We start from the raw sequence: 13,090 nt of genomic DNA, 5'->3' as shown, positions 1-13,090 counted from the left end.
TTTTACATTATATCACACATCAGCTTCTCTATTTTTTCTCTACATCATTTAAATATTATATTTAAAAAAATTATTTTATTCATTTTAAGAAATAAAATAATTAAATATATATAATAGTATCACACTCATATATATATATACAAAAGTTTATAAAAAATAATAAAATATTTATAGCTTGATGAATAGTGTTTCACTACATATAGAGCAATACTATTCATTTAGGTAAAAAAAATATTACACCATTCATTGGAAGACTATTTAACCAATTTTTCTCTATGTTATAAATAATAAAATATTTTACCTTCTCCATTGGAAGTGCTCTTACACGACTACAATATTTGGTCTTTCGATGACTGAAACATTCCAAGAGTAGTCCACAATTTTCGATTGTGCAAATTCTAGCTTTTCATAATTATGTTGACTATCCTTAGAATCCTTATCAACTATTTGTATCATCTCTAGTTCCATTGCTACTTTTTTCATGGCAGGTCGATTCCTTTCACTCAAATGTAAACATCTCTGTGGTCAACAACAATTTAGATCTCTTCTTTTGGTTCATTTTTGATAACTTGATCATCAAGAATGTCAAAGAGACTAATTTTTTCCTGCATTGTCATTGTGTAATATGTTGCCAAACATCTTCCTTCTTTTAACCCTTGTTGTAGATATTGCTTTTTATCCAATCAAGGGCTCAACAAGAACCACTCCACATTGATTTTTTTTTAATAAATAAATTATATATTTAGACAAAAAAATATATTAAGAATAAAGAAATGTTGTGTTTCGTACCAGAAGAGATCGAGTATCGATAAGGAGATTGAAATGTATATTTGTGTGAATATGATGTTCACCATCATTCTCATCTACTTGTAAGGATAATATTTATGGAGATAATATTTATTAGATAGTGGGCAATAAAAATTCGTATAAAAAGAACTAATTGGAAAAATAAAATGGCCAAAACCATACAAAAACACAAATACTACTATATTATATTACATAGTAAAAGTACCAAGCGTTGAATGCTTATACAATTAGATGAAACCAAAGTTAACAATATTAACCAATAAAGTAAACCACAATATATAATTGATCTCAAATTTAAGATAGAAAAAAATAAGTTAAGAGTACTACGTACAAAAAGGATATTACTATTTGTTCACCCTTACAACAATGATAATTCTTGATGCAACGAGAAGCTAGTAGCAGCACTGTCAAAAGTTAACTCTATTGACGATGTGGAATTATTCCAAGAGTCTGCAATTTCAGGTTGTGCGTATGCTAGATCTTCATAATTATGTTGAATACCATTGGAATCTTTATTATCAATGCCTTGAATCTTCTCTAGCTCCTTTGCTACTTCTTTCATGGTAGGTCGATTCCTTCCATTCAAATGTAAGCATCTCTTTGCAAGATCAGCAACAATTAAGATCTCTTCTTTTGGCGCATCTTTGAGAACTTGACCATCAAGAATGTCGAACAAACTACTGCTCCTTTCCTCCATCGTCACCATGAAATATGTTGCCAAACTTCTTCCTTCCTCCTCTGACCTTGTTGCAAATATTGCTTTTTGTCTGGTCAAGAGCTCGACAAGAACCACTCCAAAACTATAAACATCACTCTTATCTGTGAATTGGCTAGACTGAAAGTATTCTGGATCTAGATAGCCAAATGTGCCATAAACTAAAGTGGTCAGGTGAGTTTGCTCTAAGGAGATAGTTCTTGATGTACCAAAGTCTGCAACTTTTGCCCTCAATTTTTCATCAAGGAGTATGTTCGCAGACTTGACATCTCGATGATAAATTGGAAAAGACGCTGCTGAGTGTAAGTATGAAAGAGCTCCTGCAACTTCAGTTGCAATTCGTAATCTCATGTTCCATGTGAAAGGAAACTCTGCATTTTTGTCATGAATATACTCAGAAAGTGTTCCGTTTGGGATGAATTCATAAACTAGAAGTGGAACATTTGTCTCCAGACAACATCCCAATAGCCTGACAACATTTCTATGATTGATTTGTGTAAGAATGACAACTTCATTGATGAATTCAGAGAGTTTGGCTTCATCAATTATTTTAGATTACTTTACAGCAACAATCTTTCCATCTTCCAACATTCCTTTGTACACAGTGCCTTGCCCTCCTTGCCCAAGAACTCTGTCTCTGTTGAAATTATCAGTTGCCTTCTCTAACTCTTTTGAATCGAACAACTTGGTTTGCTCGACATTGTTTTCACCTGAATGTATCTGCTGTTCCAACAAAAGGCCACCATTTCGTTTGAAAAATGCTTTCTTGCGTTTAATTTATTTTCTTTTCTTTATGAATATGTATAGTCTCCATGTACCAAAAAGTTGAACTAATAATCCAAGAGGACTCCCCACACCTGTTTAACATGTATGAATAAATAAACATAATCATTCATTTATGGAAATTTGTAATTTTTAAAATCTTATTCTTAATTAGTTTGTAATTTTAAATAAGCATAAATTAAATGAGATTTTAATATTTTTATTTCTCTTCCTCTAAACTTTAATTTTTGATATAAGTTTTATAATATATAAATTGAAATTTATCAAACATTTAATTTTTTTCCTTTCTGTTTGTTTTGTTTTCTAGGCTAGATAATGAAATATACTGTTATTTATTTGATAAAAATATTGTTCAAAATACAATGCAAATTAATTTTTTGTGTTTTTTCTTAAATTTTCGTTCATGATTGTTAAAATTGTGTTTTTTTTACTAATTTTGGTAAAAATATTATTTAGGAATATTTGTGGCAAAACTATCCAAAGTTTGAAGATTGTACATGACATAGATCGAATCTTTTTTTTTAGCAGGAAAAATACTCAAAGTTAGTATAATAGTAATTTCGTCACTCTCTGCATATTGATCTCCGTTAGGTGGTGACTAGACCAATTTCTGCTATTTTTCACCGCTAAAAAAAAGATTGAGTCTATGATGTGGACAAACCTCAAACTTTAGGGTAGTTTTGGTGCAAACATTCTTATTATTTATTATGACAAAATAGCCTCAATTTATTTAATTAAAATTTGCGATAGATATAAAATGTATTTATAAATTTTTATTAAAAATATGATTGATTAAAATATATGGATATTAACAGTAAAAATACATAATTTCTCAACACGTTAAAGTTAAATTTCTAAGTTTTTTTCTTTTGCATAAAAAATACATCCTACTACGCTTTTTTGGTAATCGTAGGTACCTAGTAGTTAAGATGTGATTATTTCTTTTGGAAATGTGCTATAATTTCTTAAGAATTGATAAATTTAAAAGATATTTTCACTTCTAGTTTTATTGAAATATTAATAAAAAAATATATAATATAATGAAGTTGTTTTACTCACACAATTAATTTTGTGAGTAAAATTATAAGATTTTTTTGTATATATATATATGTAATTTTTAAATTTTGTTCCATTATATTCCAATATATATTATTATTTATTTTTATTTTTGGTGGAATGAATTCCTAGATGCACTACTATTATGAATTTTTACTATGTTTTACGTTAATTAACCACTAAAAAATATTATTTTATGATGAATAAATAATCACACATACACACAAAGAAAATTATAAATATAAATATATATATATAGGACAATTCTTTTATAAGGGTTTCACTTTAAGCCCTACCGGTAAGACTCTCAGTGTTTCTCAACCCGTGAACAGTTTTTGACGTGACTTTTTTTTATGACCGTGTATATTGTAGCTATTTAGAGCATTCTGCAAATTTTCAGAAAATTCCGAATAGTTTACAGTACCGAAAACTAGGTTCAAACGTGTTGTTTTCCACGCGCATAAAAAAATCGCTCCGAAAACTGTTCACAAGTTGTAAACACTGAGAGCCCTACCAATAGGGCTTAAAGTAAAGCCCTATAGAAGAATTCCCATATACACATGTATATGCATAGATATAAAGACATACCTATAAAGATGGCCTGTCGTATATTGCGTTTATAACTACAGTGATAGCCCCCGATAGTGTTCACGCAAGTAGAGTCTCCAGGGCAAAACCCTCTTCCCTCAATACATTCATTAATATCTGAGAATTAAATAGCACATAATTTTTTTAGTTAATATAAAATTTATTATTTATTTATTTATTATCATATATATATAGATTATAAATTTTTACTAAAATTAACGAAATATTTATTTTAAATATTTAACGAAATATATCTTTAAAATTAACTAAAAAATAATATTTGTAAATTATATTAATATAAATTCAAATATTATAAAATATATCATTATTATTATAATATATTTGATATAAGACTATATATAAAATAATTATATTAATATGCATTTAAATTTAAATTCAAATTCAAATGTTATTAAATACCATTATTATAAGAATATATAATACAAGACTAGATATTTAATAATTATATTAATATAAATTTAAATGTTACAAAATGTTATTATGATAATAATTTATAATCCTAATTTTTTTACTAATTATATTAATATGAATTCAAATATTATAAAATATTATTATAATAAATTAAATTTAAAATTCACGTATAATATTTAGTATTACATTAAACATATAATATATAATCTCTTGTGTTGTTACTCTCAAATTCAAAAACTAGAACAAATATAAACTTAAATAAAAGTAAATAAATTATTTAATTAAAATAAGATATTTATAGGACATTAATATAAATTTAATAAAAATAAAACTAAGGAACGTGCTCTACTATATATATACATATATATATATGGAAGACTTCTCAATGGTTACTACCCATAAATGGGTACTAACAATTATGATGATGTGGTAATATAGTGACTTGGTATAGCAAGTCACCAACAAGTTTTTTTTTTTTTACATTAATTTTAAATTTAGTTATATAGAAATATTATAACTAACAAGTCACCAACAAAAAATATTATTCTTTATATAGAAATTTGTTATACCTTTAATTCTTTTTTTCAAATTTGGTATTTGTTATAGTATATATGCATTTATTTCATGTAATGTATAATAAGTAAAATGCATATTTATTGCCTAAATTGTTAACGTGTATATTTAATTAATATGAACAATATATATTCATAACACCAAACAACTAATGCATATTTTTTCAACAAAATTTTCTCTTTTTTTTTTTACACAATATCATTAACAAATCAACTATTCAAAGTGTGAATCATTTTCGAAATTTATAATAATAATACAGTATTTAATGTTTGAAAATTATACATATTGTAAAATCAAAAATTGTAAAATCTCAAAAACAAGGATTACATTTTTCTTTTGTTCCCTTCACAATTACTTTCTCATTAACATTTTTTATCACTCATATTTTCTATCTCTACAAAACATAGGGTAAGACATTTTATTATACTGTTGCATGTATATAAAAATTTGTAAAAATAAAAAAAATTCAGAAACGTTTTCGTCAATTCAGGAAAATTGAACATTGGCAATAATCCAAGATATTATTAAAATGTGAAGAATTAATAGACATCATTGAAGTAAAGTACTTTTATCCTTATTATTTTTTATTTTTTTTTTAAATGTTTGGGATGGTTTTGCTAAAAAGAAAAATTAGGTCAGTTTGCTACAGTGGGAGAGGAGGAAAGTTTAATCTGAGCTAGTGATAATATATATTAACGTACTAACATGATTAATATATTTTATATTAATGTTGTTTTTTTGTGATTTTAAACAAAGTAATGAGTTACATATATAATGTTTATTTATTATGCAAATTTCCTATTTAATGTTTAGATAAGATTTTTTTTAATTCATTAATTTAATAATTATGTGACCGACATGTCATCAGGTCACTCTTCTAAAAATTTGAAAAAATCACAATTTATTTTTAGAAATTTTAATTAAAAACTATAAATATAGACCATTGATCTTAATCCAATGGTTAATATCAAAGTAACCATCTATGGGTAGTAACCATTAAGAGTGCACCCATATATATATATGAATTAATTTAAAAAATATTAGTGGTGGATTGAGGTTTACCTTGACACCCGTCCTGAATGTACGCATTCCCTCGATATCCATCACGGCAGTCACAGCGGTTTATCCGATCTGGTTGGGTAACATAGATTTTGCAGCTAGATGTGGTTGGCATATCATTTGTTTTAAATATGTCGAAATACGAACTGTTAATAAAGTACCAATTGAGTATGGCGGGAACATAATAATCCAGATCATCATCATGGGATATTTTGTGTTTATCAATTTCATTAGGATCAATCAGGAATGCATATTTGCAATATTCGTTATCACGATTTGTTGCAAGAGTCGTACTAGAATCATTATCCATGGAGATTTTGAAGCTGTCACTAGCTTCGAAAGAAGTACGACAACATTTAACGCCATCGCAATTACTAAAATCAATATTATTACTACTATTGAATGATGATGAGCATGTGGAGTTGCTGCTACTGCACCCATCCTGGACGACCCTGATACCGCTCCTTATTTCGTACTTGGCAACAAGACCACAACTTACTGCAACGAAGTCATTCTCAGGAGAATAGTAGAAGGGGCTTCCTGTTAACTTTGCTGAGTTTTTGCTTGTCTTATTTGCACAGTTGAAGAAACTGATGGGGCTTCTGTAACGACCCACTAATCTAGACTAATTGGACCATTATCGAAACTATACATAAAACTTACATTTTTACGAAAAATACCATAATTTATTGAGTAACTTGCAAAATAAGAGTTATTTACAAATAAACAAAATACTAAGGAGGATTATGGGATCCCATTGTCTTTAAAAATAAAAGATGATTTAAAATAAAAGACATTACATAATAATGCGGAAAATACATGTAAAACCATTAAAAACATAAGAAGTGAGACTACATCCTCGAATCGAATAACGCTCGGCCCCTTGACTCCATTCATCATCGATACACATCCTCCAAGCGCCACGAATCTTACCGCCTCTAAGCTTATTTTCCTGCACATAAACAGAAAGGAGTGAGCCTAATGCCCAGCAAGGAAAACCTAACACATAGTCATATACATAATTTCATAAGAAAACATAAAGACATATCATAACACATAATTCACTTATTATAATGGCCATTATTACTTGGGGTCCCATAGACTAAACAAGCTTATGCCCATGAGATTAGTGGGGTCCTACTAGCTAAATAGGCTTATGCCCACAATCTTTTTGGGGTCTTGTTAGTCAAATAGGGCATAAGCCCAAGCCTACAAACATACACATGCATAACATATTCATAACATATCATAACATAACACATAAGATAACATAAACATAAACATATAGATTCTAGCCTATTTTCCTTACCAAAGTTACCGGGAATATGGACTGAGTTGGGATTGTTGGAACACTCCTAAAACCATAAGAAAGAGTAAGTCTAAAGAAAGGAGATGAAGTGAAAGAGATGGAAAGACTAAACCATAGAAAACATACTTACCGACTTATATGCTTAAAAGCTTGGATTCCCTAACCAAAATAAGAATAAGGTTAGGGGACTGAGTAGAAGGTTTTGAGAAAGGAAATAACATAAAATACAGAAAGGAACTAGAGTTTTGGGTTTACCTCAAAGATTGCAAGATCAATCTAACATCCACCGAAATACTATAGCACTCACTTCCCAAAGTGTTTGATAAGCTTATGATGTTTAAGCTTATAGTTTTTTTTTCCAAACCAAGTGTTTACACTCTCACACTCACTTAACACTAGCAGCCTCTGAACTTAGAGCAAATGGTGAATAATGGCTGGGTACTAGGTCCTATTTATAGAGTTTGGGAATGAAAATATCTTGATTTTACTTGAATAAAAATAATGGCTTTTTAAGTGAAAATCATTTGAATAATCGTTCAGCAGAGGCTGAAGACTCGTTCAAAAGATGCTGAATTGTTGAAGGAGATTGAATGGCTGAAGGGAAAAGAATTCAAAAGTATTTGAATTCATGCTGGTGGAGGCGATATATCGCCCCTTATAGGCGATATATCGCCTGGACCTTTGTTCCCGAGGCGACCGTGCATCGATTCGTGTTTTCCGTATCTACGTGCTGCGACATATCGCCCCCTATAGCTGCGATATATCGGCATACGCTGAATATTTAAACACGAATTTACACATTTTTAGCTAAGTTTGAATGGATTAAACAGCCTTGACTAAGCCCTCAACGTACTCAAGGCTGCTGACTGACCTTATAACATTCAAACTTTACCCTTATTTAATTTAATCCTCAAAAATACTTAATCCTTAATTACCATTCATAACATGTGCTTAAAATCCTATTGGTTGATGTCTAAACCTTATAATATAATAATATAATCCTTAATATCAGTCACATTAATCAAACCTTAGGTTATACTTAATATTCTTAAACTATAGGTTAAACTTAGAAAATCTATAAGTACTACTATGAGTGTCCAAATAATTCCCGGTCTGAACCAAAAATCCATAGTAACAAAGATAATGCTATCAATACTATCATACTATTATCTATCTTAGCTAAGTAAAGTTTTTTGGACTCTACAGCTTCTCACCTGAACCCGTTTGTCATATAACGAAATGTTAAGTACCTGTAGTTGAGTTTGATCGAGGAAAGGCGTAGTAGAGTTGCGGCAGGAGATTTCGAACCATTTGTCAAGAAAACAATTGGATGATCCAAAACCGAAAGGGTATGAAATAGTTACATCTCCACACTTTTCTGGACAACCAGGTCTCGCAACTATAGCTAGTACTGTTGACGACCTTGCCATTAACAACGATCCAATAATTATGATAACAAACAAGTAGTAGTTCAGCATAGTAGTCACTACCATTTTCTTCTTTCTTCTTTATTAATGATCACTTTGACGGACTTGCTAGAGGGAGTGTTTGTGATATTATTTCCACCAGAGAGAGAGAGAGAGATGAGAAAGTTGGAAATGTTATCTGTGTGAATAAGGAATTTATGTGACATAAGTGAGAATATATAATATTCCAAAGAAATGTGAAATTGAATTTTATAAAATAAAATAAAATAAAAAAGAAATAAGCACATATAGAAAACTCTCGAGGAAACATCCACAACTGAAAAGTCTTTACTGAACCAAACTAACATTCATGCATTAATTTGAAGACATATACATTAAATAGAGCACCAGGAAAGAAGAAAATTATTAGGAGATGTGGATTGCAAAGAAGACTCGAGCAATAATCAACAGCTGAAAAGTCTTTGAATGCATTATATATTGTTATAATGTATATTGTTATACGTCTAAGTCCACAATTATATACGTCTGACTCTAGAGTACTCTTATTCTAAATAACTTGAATAATTCCCTACACCATTGATTTGAACATATTAAATAGAGCAGGAAAGAAGGTAATTGGGAGTTGGAATTATTTGGCTTTATTTATTTTGTATAAACTTTAGCTTTTTAATATGTTCGATACATTATTCTATGCACCAAAAATAATAAAATAAATTATATTTGAGATACCAATCAAGTTTTTACTTTTCAAACTTTAGATATCATCACACTCGAATGCTATGCTACATGCATTCTTGTAATGCCCTAAACTCCAGGGACCGTTACGGTGCACATTGCAAACAGTGCTAAACTTGCTAATCGAGTCATTTGGCTGTAAACGTGTAACTAAGTATGATTAGCGGTTTAGGGATTAAAAATTCGATTAAGATGTAACGTTTCATTAGAACATTTACTGTATACATTGGGATCCCAAAAATATAATTTAAAGGTTTATTACAACAAAATATTTACAACCAGCCAATCTAAGCGGCAAAACAGGGTTTAGCTCTAGTCCCTCACCTTCAAACCTCGACCGTGGCGGTCGAGCAGCTGCATATGTACACATCGTCACCTAAGCTCTCCAACTCAAGGATGGTTCAGCTTTCTTTTGCCTTTACCTGCACCACATAGCACCCGTGAGTCGAAGCCCAGCAAGAAAACCCAATATGCTCATGAACAATCATATCATGATATCAAATCATATATGGCATGCCTAGCAAACATAGCTTTATTCAAGCATGCAAATAAATGCAAACAATGCTGGGGAATCGAGGATAAGAAATCATGCCCTCCTGATTGGATGACTATCAAGTCAATCCTAATCGATGAGTGATTTAACACTTGAGGTTCTGGTAAACCATACTGAGTGACCGACAAGCAAGTCACTACGGGGCTTAGTACCCAAAGCATGCAAATGATGATTAGAATGATCATACGGAGCTTATAGCCCTGAACAAATGAGTGAATATCACTTTGAGGTTCTGTTAACCATACTGAGTGACTGACAAGCAAGTCACTATGGGGCTCGGTGCCCATAGCTGTGTAACAAAACCGTTACCTGGGCTTTCCTACAATGGCTCTATCAGATGAGTGACTGATGGGTAGTCACTGTTAGGATTAGTTAGGATTATGTTTTGTGTTAGTTATTTGTTCAGCCTTTTCTAACTGAATGTATAGCTCTTTTCTAACTTCCTCTGTATATATATACTTTGTACTCTATCAGCTGTGTAATGAGAATCAGTTCATAGTTTCCATATTCCTTATTCTTTATATGGTTTCAGAGCCATTCTGATTCTCCTTCGATCCATTTTTTTCCAAATTCGTTTCCACTTTCTCCTTCAATCTTTCGATAGTCTTGTTCTCTCTGTTTCTTTGTGTTCATCTATGGCGAATCCTACTAGTTCTTCAGCTTCGTCGTTCTCTCCAGTGGTGTTCTCCCACATTCTCTCCGTCAAGCTTGACCTCCACAACTTCCTTCTATGGCGTCCGCAAGTCTATGCAGCTATTCGAAGTCATAAACTCTAGGACTACATCGATCCAGATTACAACGTACCTGAGAAATTTCTCTCCGAAACTGATCGCACTGCGAAGAGGATTAATCCAGAATTCAGCAAGTGGGAGCAGTAGGATCAACTGGTATATTCCTGGTTGCTTTCATCTATGTCTGAAGGCATTCTTACTCGTGTCATCGGTGGCAAGACTTCCGTTCAGGTGTGGACCATTCTTGATGCCTATTACACTTCTCAGACCACGACCAAGGTAGATTAGTATCAAACTTAACTCAAAAATATCAAGAAAGGTTCTCTTGCTTTAAATGATTATCTTCTTCGTGTTAGTCAAGAACTGGATTCTTCACCAGCTATGGCCAATCTTTCTCAGTCCCAGGCCTTCAAGAAACGAAATGCATATTCCCATCAGTCTTCACTCAATTAGTTTGCTAATTCTGTCAGAGGAAATACCACCAATAACTCAGGTCGAGGCTATTGGAATCCTTATACCATAGGAGGTAGAGGTCAATTCCACAATAACTACTCCAAGATGTCTACTCCTTCTTCTAGCTCCAATCATGGGGGTTTCAACAACCAAGCAGCTCTGCGCCCTATCTGTTAGTAGTGCTCCAAACAGGGTCACTTTGCTTCTAAATGCTACATGCAGTTCAATCCTGAATTCCTTGGATATGGAGCTCTTTTAGTTGACAAACAACAACCTCATATGTCTGCTCTGATTGCTTCTGCTAATATGCTCAATGACCCCTCCTAGTACCCAGATTCTAGAGCTACTAACCATTGTACTAATGATGAGTCTACTCTACTGCAGAAGCAAGATTACAATGGGTCAGACAAGCTTCATGTGGGTGATGGTACTGGTTTAATGGTATCTAATGTTGGTAAGACAGTTTTTCAATCCCATTTACCTCCTCAATTCTTTGCACTACAAGAAAAAAATGCTTTTAATAACACCGAAAATGTGTTATCAAAACATACGATAACACTTTCTGATGTGTTAAGATCGACTATGTTATCGTAGGTCAGGGTACTTTACATAACACTTTATCAGTGTTATACAGATGTGTTATTGTACTGTCAACGATAACACAATTTCTGTATTATTTTAATATATAGATAAGTGTTGAATTATGTTATTTATAGTCGATTATATAACACTTTTTTTGTGTTATACTACACTTTAGTATAACATATTTTTTGTGTTATACTACACTTTAGTATAACACATGTGTTATATTAGATTAGAGAAACATAATCTTTTTTAACTTACACAAAACTAGGAAAACAAATATGAAAGTTGAAGCCAAATAAAGTAACATAAATAGATTTTTATTAATTACTAAAATGTAATTACAATATTTAGTCTACTAGTCTAGGCTTAAGAAATCATATTACAACATAATTTATGCCCAATTTAGATTCCTTTATCACTAAATACAAAACAAGAAATGTATACAAAAATTAGTGAAATACATTCTTCCATTCTAAAGGCCTCAACTACAAATGTTGTCAAGAATTGCTCCAAAGAAATCATCTCAATATACCTGCACATTGTAAAAAAAAAAAAGTCATTTTATTATTAAGAACATAAGACTTAAGCTAGTTTCCACCTATAAGCATATAAAGTTTAAATTAAATTTGTAGTAACTCCAAAACTTAACAAAACAGCAAGGTATAGCAAGATGTACTACCGTGCAAAACAATGACTGAAGCAACAAAACATGCAACTTAAAACAAGGCTTGTGAAATGTATCAAGATAACAAATATATCTATAAGAGCAACACAAACAAACAGCAACATTTAGAAATGGTCAGAGAGAGAGAGAATGAAAGAAAGGACCTATAACAACTATTATGCTTGCAGTGATCACTACTAAGATACCAAAATGAATTAAAAAAAATCTGAAGCTTGAGAAGATGAGATTTTCAAATAACCAATACTAGACTAGATAGAATCTCACATCCATTACTGGAGGAAGAAACCTAAATAATTAAATAATTAACAAGAAACTAAGATATACCATAAACAACATGACACAGCCATTATTTGAAGAAAAAATTGCTCATGAAACATTACCCATGGCTGGCTATAACAACAGGCATTTTCATATAACAACAGAAGAAAAAGAAATCCCAGACCAGATGCAATATTCATATATTTCATAAAATTATGCATAAAACAATATGAATCTACTTTCTCTAGTATAAGTATAGCTGTAATATCACAAAGATATCTTTCAAGTATAGCTGTAACAAATGACTTTGTGCATGAATATTAATGCTTTCTTTAGTTTTT

General features: G+C 30.9%; 1 pseudogene; it reads right to left on the bottom strand.

The window, feature by feature from the left end:
* Positions 1 to 1,165: 1,165 nt before the first annotated feature.
* LOC133786189 (wall-associated receptor kinase-like 1) lies at positions 1,166 to 8,752 on the bottom strand (annotated as a pseudogene).
* Between the last annotated feature and the right edge of the window lie 4,338 nt (positions 8,753 to 13,090).

Source organism: Humulus lupulus, chromosome 6, assembly GCF_963169125.1.
Source record: "Humulus lupulus chromosome 6, drHumLupu1.1, whole genome shotgun sequence".
NCBI classification, from domain to species: Eukaryota; Viridiplantae; Streptophyta; class Magnoliopsida; order Rosales; family Cannabaceae; genus Humulus; species Humulus lupulus.
This window is presented reverse-complemented; position numbering and strand designations above follow the sequence as displayed.